Source organism: Marmota flaviventris, chromosome 15, assembly GCF_047511675.1.
Source record: "Marmota flaviventris isolate mMarFla1 chromosome 15, mMarFla1.hap1, whole genome shotgun sequence".
NCBI classification, from domain to species: Eukaryota; Metazoa; Chordata; class Mammalia; order Rodentia; family Sciuridae; genus Marmota; species Marmota flaviventris.
The window spans coordinates 51,857,162-51,864,292 of NC_092512.1; positions in this window are offsets into that span (position 1 = coordinate 51,857,162).

Sequence of the window (7,131 nt, forward strand, 5' to 3'; positions counted from 1 at the left end):
CCCAGCCATTCCACTCCTTAGTCTATACCAAAAAGGAAAAAGCAGAATACTACAGCGACACAGCCACACCAATGTTTATAGCAGCACAATTCACAAACTAATTCACTAGCTAAACTGTGGAACCAACCTAGATGCCCCTCAGTAGATGAATGGATAAAGAAAATGTGGAATATATACACAATGGAATATTACTCAGCATTGAGAGAGAATAAAATCATGGTATTTGCAGGTAAATGGATGGAGTTGGAGAATATAATGCTAAGTTAAGTAAGCCAATTCCCAAAAAACAAATGCCAAATGTTTTCTCTTAAAGTTTAATAATATGAATAGGATTCCCCTAATTAAATTCTCTTTTTGTGTAATTCTGTTTTCCTCACTGGACCTTGACTGATCCAGGAGATTAGTAATAGATCATATATTGGATACATGACAAATAGGTAGGTAGATAGAAAATACTTGAAAAGATAGATTAGATAGATGATGGACAAGTAGATTGATGGTAGATAGATAATAAAGTGATAGATGTGATAGATGTATATCCATCACTTTATTCTTTCTTTTAACAATGTTCATTATTCCTGAATAAGCTGCATAAAGAAATCAAAATGAAAGTCTTCAACAGCCACTCTTGGATTACTAGTCAGCAAAAAAAACATGAACAACAAATTATGTTTTACCGCTTCATAACTCCTCGTTGTAATTTCTTCTTGTTCCTCAATGAGTGCATATCAAAACATTTACTGTCTAGAATGAAAATTTTTATTCACCTTACAAGAAAGTTTCTCTACCATTTTTTAACTGCAATTTTGGATGCAGAGTAGAAGAGCTTTCGTTCACATGAGTAGCTTACCTTTAAAAATTAGTGTTGACTGTGGAGATTTGTTATATTGTTTGTATAGTTTTGATTAAGCTTGTAAATGTTCAAAAAAGTTAAAGAAAAATGATTTATAATAAAAAAAGAGCCCAGTTTCAGAGTAGGACTCCCAACTATCCACCCATGCAGGACTACTGGGTACTCGTCTATGACCACTGGCATCAGCACCCATGCAGAACTTTTGACCATTCACCAGAGCAGAAATCCAGAACATGGCTCCCATGCAGGACACCCAGCTGCCACTCCCATTGGACCCCCAACTACCAATATGGGTCTCCCCTGGTTGCCTCCATCTTGGGACTCTGCAGCAACTGAGAAAGTCCCCTACCTGCGGTAACCTGCCTGCACCAGGGGACATCGCACAGGCTCTGAGCCCACAGACACAACACTGCGTGCCACAGAGCTCACCTCTGAACACACCCACCCAATGCCATCACCAGGGTCCCCCACCGCAGCCGCTCCATCTTGGGTCACCTTCATCACGATCCTTAGTGGGGACAACTCCCAGTTTGGAACTCTGGCTGACCAGGTACCCATAATTTCTAACTCCCCACTCTCCCCAGCAGCCACTAACCTGGCACAGTGACTGCCCAATACAAAACAGTTCTCCGTGACAGATGTGCAGCTGCCAAAGGGCAATATACAAATGTCTGGAGAGAAAGGTCCCCTATTAGGAAGTAGAGAGGGTGAGTGAGAGACACTTTAGAGACTAACAGAGATCAAGAACAGTGAGGCCTACAAGCGAGATAAGGAGATAAGACCAGGAGCTCACATAACACAAGTGAGCCCCAAAGGAGATCCTTGAGGTACAGTCTCCTTTATGTGACCAGCGGGTGCCACACTCCACCTCCTGCACCCAAGACCAATCCTCTCACCCTGGTAACATTCACCATCCTGAGGGTGGAGATACCAGCTAACAACAGAGGACCCCACCTATTGGATGAGAAGGGAAGCAGGAAAGATATGGATCTCCAGCCAAAACAATCCTTGCATCTTCCTTTGAGATTCTTTTTTTCTCCTCCCTCTCAATACTCCTGACCTCATATCCCAACATATGTGAAACCAAGTACTTTGCATGAATTAGGATACTGAGGACTGGAATGTCTGAAAGTATATTACTGTTGTGTTGTATATTCTTTTTTTTCTCCCATTTTTTACGATTTTAACTTTTTTTCTTTTTCTTAATATATATGTGTGTTTGTTTTATAATTAAAAAGAGCTATGGTTCATTCAGGTAATTAATTAATAGTATCTTATGTGATGTATTCTACCCATAAGAAAATACAATGCTTAAGGATTTATAATTTCCATCAGTTTTGCATATTTGTCTGAAAAATCAGAAGAATGAAAGATTTTGAAGTAAGTAATATTTGGTACTTTTAAATATCTTTCAAGTTCCACTTAAGACACAATTACAGTCATTATATACATTATAGTAATATAACATAAAATTTAAAAGCCACATAAACTTACCACACATGCCTAGAGTAGAAGCATAAAGACTGCACAAAATATAAACAAACTTAAGATAATTTAGGTTCTAATTATTAAAATAACTCTAAAATGTGAAATTATAGTTTTCCTCTGATTTATACACATGTACACATTCATACACGTATGTATATATATATATAAATGGAAGTTTTTATACAACACATATATTATTATTAAAACTCTTTGCCTTATAGGATGATATCCATATAACTATAAAATAGATTGCAATACATTCAATTTTTCAAAATTTTATCACCATTCTTCTTTTGACAAGGGATCAAGTGAAAAGTTTTCCAATCTGAGTTACATATAATTGAGATAGAAACACGGGCGTTGCCAAACATTAGTGCTGTAAAATATCATTTTTTATTAGTATCACCTGCAACCTTGTGAGTAATATTACTTTCTAGTAAGTAAACATTTTCCAGTTATCCCATATTGGATCATACCTCTGTCAATGTTTATAATGAAGGTGAGGAGCTTATTTTTGACCCCAGGACATGCTACTAGAAATAAAATGTGCATCTTCCACTGTGCCTTGGGGAAACATTCAGACATCTGCACATTTCACACAGTCTTACCCGTGTTGCCATGGAAAGCATCATCATGTCTCCTTCCTTGGCAGCTCTGGGTGACACATAACTTTGGTTTTTAGAGACTTATGGAATGCCAATTGGAGATAGCTCAAGAAAGTATTATCAAATATAATTGACTTCCTTTGGAAATAAGGATTATCAGTTCTTCCAAAATGTGATTTAATTATGCACCTAGATAAAATGTCATTATGCTAGTACACGTGACATGTGAACGCATATTTTATTTCTGTCATCTGTGTCAATGACAAATGACAGAATAAAGGCCTAATTAAAAATTATATTATCTGAGAAATTTTATATAATTATGGGCAATTAGAATTCGTTAAACATTTTAAAAGAAAAACAAAATTCTTTTAAAACTAGTAAGCTTTTAAGGAAGCTCAAGCAAGCACTGAATATCCAATCTATTCCTCAGGAGGCATGGAGAAGAGAACAGGCACTGGACCAAGTCACGGCTCTATCACTATCTCATCTTTGAACCTGCATGAGCTCCTCAACTCTCCCAGCCTTGTTTCCTCATCATAAGCACTAGAGTGCTGAATTAGAAGCCTCCAAAGATTCTTTCAAGCAACAGATTTATAAATCTCTTAATATTTATTGGGAATCCATATCTCCAAAACTTGCTGGGTGCTATAAGTACTTATGCCATAGTTTTTGTTTTGTTTTGTTGTTTTTACCTTGAAAAGCTTATAGTATACTTTTGTGAGAGATAGGAAAAACATTTAAAGCATAATAAAAAGTGATTTTACTATGCCACATCAGGTTATTTCCTATAGAGTGTGTGTCAGCTAAACAGTTTTATAGAAATTGAGAAAAGGCAGAGATGAATAAAATTCTCTACATGTGAGTGTAATTAAAAACATCCAGATTCTTCAGGTTAACTGCAACACGCTTTCCTTAGAAAACCTACCGTTGGATGACATTACATCCCATTGAATATATATTTATACTTCTGGTTACACTTCTACACAACCATCTGACTTTTTAACTGTACGATTTTTCCTATTTCATCACTGTCGGTTCTTCCACCAAGTTTTGAATCCCTAAGCATTCTGGAATTGTTTTTAATCCTTTAATCAACAGTCACTCCATGCCATGCATTGCATCAACAGAGTGGTGGAGGGAAACTATAATGTGCATGTGCTGAGTACTAGTTCAAATCCATTTGGTGATGGACTCCACTGCAAACCTGCCCTGAGTGAGCTGCCTTCCAACAGTGCTTCCTGCACACAGAGCCAGCGTGCCTCCTCACATCACTCCCCACCTGAAGATCTTACCAGACAGTACCAACACCACAGCCAGGGAGAAACCCTAGGAATCGTCTAGTCCTATTTCTCTCTACCACCCACAGACATGGCCTGCAGACACTGCAAAATGATCTGGTCTGTGCTGTAACATGATGTCTTTAGTGCAATGATACAAAATAGGTCTTTTCCCACAATCAATCAACATACAGTTCCTCATCTGTATAAATAAAACATAATTCCTACCTATGAGTGGGGTCACGAAAGTAAAACAAAATAAATTCTATACCTGATTTATACAAGAAATGTTTAATTCTATACTAACCATGTTTTTTACATTATCTGGATTTTGATGCTTTGACATCTGGGACCTAGTTGTTGCTGTATGACTGACCATACAAGGGTGAGCTTATGTCTGGTAATAGTATAACACGACTTGTCTGTAAAAGAACCCACCTTCCATGTGCAAACCAACCAATCCAGAAGCCATACCCCAACAAGCATTTTTAGTGGCCTTTCCAATTCTAGGCCACTATCTAACTGCCCTAATTATCCCAGGGCCAGGTACCAGACAACATGGAAGCCTCTATGCTCCAAAGCCTTCTGAAAATATCCAAGGTAGCGAATTCTAAGCCTGCTGACCCTGCCTTGCCTTTTTCTTCCTATAGAAACCCCCCCAAAAATTCTTGCCTATCATTTCTCCTCCTTTGTTTTGCCTCCTGGTCAACACTGGTGTTTCCCCATATGACCCTGTGTGTTGGGACATGTCTCCAATTTTTAGAGATCTGTGAGTATAAAAAACTTCCTTTTGACAGTCATCCCTATATCTATATCTATATCTGATTAAAACAAATTATTTGTACCCTTAAATATATATTAAATTTCCCTTTTTTCAAAAACCTGGGTCTCCTATCTTTAAACTTCAGAGACACCAACTATTATTCCTACTATTTTTCCTACCTGGTAAACTTCTCATAAAAGCATATTATTTTGTTTCCTATGTCCTGAATTCCTGTTCTATGTCTTATTCAAGTAATACATGAAGTTTGAGAAGAGTTCCACATTTGCAAATGGTTTTGCTATATCTCAAGTCCGCTCTCCTTGATCTAATGTTCTGGCCTAGCTTCTAGCGTTTTGTTTTTGTTTTTGTTTGGTTTTTTTCGTGTGTGTGTGTGTGTGTATGTTTTCTGGAATAAATAAAACTTTATTTCAGTCTCAAGTATAGAAACTTAATATGTAGGGAATCCATTACCCTCATTTTACCAAACCTAATCTTTCAATATAAGCCAAAATGAAAAGGCACTACTATGTTAAGAGTAAGAGCATCTGAAGCTCACTTATCTAAGTACCCATATCAGTCATTCTCTAACAGGCCTGATTTGTCTTCTCATAGAACTTAGCACTCTGTGGCATTACTTGTTTTTATATTACCTGTTGATTCATTTGTGTGGACCACAGGGATTAAGATTTATGAATGCAGGGGATTTTCCTGTCCTGTGAACCACTGCATTCCCAGTGCCAGGAACAGTGCCCAGCACAGAGTAAGACCTCAGTGGTAGACAATGTGTTGAATGAAAGAGTAAATGGACAAATGAGCCATCCCCAATTCACAGATGAGGAAAAGGACTCTTACAGAAGTGAAATAAATCTTCTATGATATAGGGCCAATAGAATAGTGACTGAACCAGGATTCCAAGCTGAAACTGACCCCTAATTTAATTCTTTTTTCAATATGCCATAGCAGATGGTGTGAACAACATGCCAGAGACTCACTTTGCTCTGATCCTCCCCCACCAAGTATAGGCTGCAGACTCTGGAAATAAGAAATGATCAAAGAAAAAGAATATCTGAAACATGTTAAGAAAAAGGCAAAATGGACTGAGACCCCATGGCTCGAAGAGTAACAGGAGGGTATTTTACATGCCTTTCCTTCCCTTCCCAATGAACAGCAGAAGGTAATCTTAGTTTTTTGAACCCCAACTGGCAATAAGCAGCAGCAGAGGATGCTCATTACTTCCTCCAGAAGGAATGGATTCCCTCTGACAATGCCAATTTCCACCGGGAAAGGAATGGATTAAAAAACCCTACTTATAACGGACTGCCAAGGGAGGCCCTGTCCTCACACTCAGCCTGAGGTTTAGTCAGCTTTTCCACTGTTGTGACTAAAAGATCTGACCAGAACAATCTTAGGAGAGGAATAGTTTATTTAGAAGTTCAGGGTTTCAGAGATCCTACTCCATAAATAGGTGGTTCCATTCCTCAAGACTCAAGGAGAGGAAGAACAGCATGGTGGTAGAGTGTGGCAGAGGGAAGTAGCTCACAGGATGATCAGGAAGCAGAGAAAGGAAGACTTCGCTCTTCAGATACAAAATATATACCCCAAAGCCACGCCCCCAATACTCATTTCCTTTAGCCACGCTCTACCCACCTTCAGTTACCACTCAGTTAATCCAATCAGGGACTTAATTCACTGATTGCATTAAGACTCTCATAACCCAATTCTTTCTCCTCTAAACCTTTTGCATTTTCTTACACATGAGATTTTGGGGACAACTCACATGCAACCCATAATACTTCTCCTCCATGGAGAGGTTCAGGACAGTCAGATAACATTGGCAAGAGAGATGTCATCAAATACCCTCTTGGCCTAGTAGACTTATAGTCTCTGTGGGCTGAAAATGAAGCTGTTTTTGGAGACATAGCTCAAAACAATAGGCATAGCCTGTGCACTAAACTTAAACAGAGCACTCCTAAATATAAGATTTCATTATGATCCAGAGTCCCTATCAAACTGGATGAAATGTCTAGGTTACAACCACCACAACAAAAATCACCACTATGCCATAAACCAAGAAACCCCCAAATTAAATAGATATTATAATTACCTAACAAGGATTTTAAAGGAGCTAGTCATCATAAAAAT